Consider the following 1,422-nt stretch of genomic DNA (forward strand, 5'->3'; position numbering starts at 1 on the left):
CTGTATTTTTGATCAAATAAATGCAGCCTTGGAGAGCAGAAGAGAGTTCTTTCGAAAACATTAACAAAATCCTACCAAGCCCAAACTTTTGAATGCAAGTGTACCTGGAACAAGACCTGAATGCGAGCTAAAGCAATGCCTAAATAGTTAATTGCAAATTGGTTAACATTTTTAATAGTCCACACAGCCTCAGACATTATCTGAAAAGGAAACTGATTTTAGAGTGAAGCAGAGCAAGCAATTACATCTTTGATAAAAGATCATGTGCACTGATGCATATAATTCACTAAGACCAGCAGTGTGTATAAAGCAAGTAAATAGGATAATCTTGATATCAATCTGACCTTAATGTAATCCTGATTCAAATTCAAACACATAGCCTAGGCAATTTTATTGAGTTTTATTTAACTTGGACACACATATTTGGCCTCCAACCTGAGATATGCCACAAATTGAATAGGCAACATAGTGTTTACAGACTCCGTGTGATATGGTGTAAGCACTGTTTCCACTGAAATAGCCTTTAGCAGTATAAAAACATCATGCATGGCATCAAAACGGCACGGAACTACAATAATCATCCATGCTTACAAAGTATCATTTGGTCAGTGGGATATTTTATGAATGACAGACTGTCCACCCAGTGTCAAGAAACTTTAACTTTTTGTCATTTAGAAACTGTTTCTGCATTATGATACTGTACATCACACCGGATGTGATTATCAACACTCACACAATGTTTTTCAACACAGTAGCGTTCGCTGTTCGTTATTCAACACAATAACGTTATATCAGAGGCCATACTGATGTTTACTGTATATGCACACATGTAATGGTCAAATGAACAATCGCTTTCAAAATCGCTTTTTTATACAAAATGTTTTGTATTACATTTTGTCAAGATATAAAAGAGATTTTCTTTCCAAATTACAAGTTGTGGTCACCTTCAAAATCCAACTTAAAAAAAACAAACATTGAATTGTCTTTTGCATAATGGATGAATCTCTTGAAATATGTCTGGGTCATATTTCACTCTAAAATTAAAATAATAAATTATTTAAATTGATTTAGCATAAAATGAATCCTAACATTTCAATTTGTTTGTATTGTATTATTTCATAATATCATGTATTATTTCATATTTTATAATAATAATTATTATTATTTCACATTATAGTAATCATCATTTGAAACTTATTTTATGACCTTAACTGTCATAAAATAATGGTTTTACTTTATATATGCAAAATATAATTTCCAATTTTTTTTTCCTTTTGATTTTGTGTGAAATGTGACCCAGATGTGATAGAATATCATAATTGAAAACCTAAAAGGGTTAAATCCTTAACAATAGGAAATTATTACAAATGAAAAATAAGTCAATATTATTATTACTTCATATTTTAGTAATTAATATTTAAA

This window comes from Sinocyclocheilus grahami, unplaced genomic scaffold (assembly GCF_001515645.1).
Source record: "Sinocyclocheilus grahami isolate Dianchi unplaced genomic scaffold, SAMN03320097.WGS_v1.1 scaffold674.1, whole genome shotgun sequence".
NCBI lineage: Eukaryota > Metazoa > Chordata > Actinopteri > Cypriniformes > Cyprinidae > Sinocyclocheilus > Sinocyclocheilus grahami.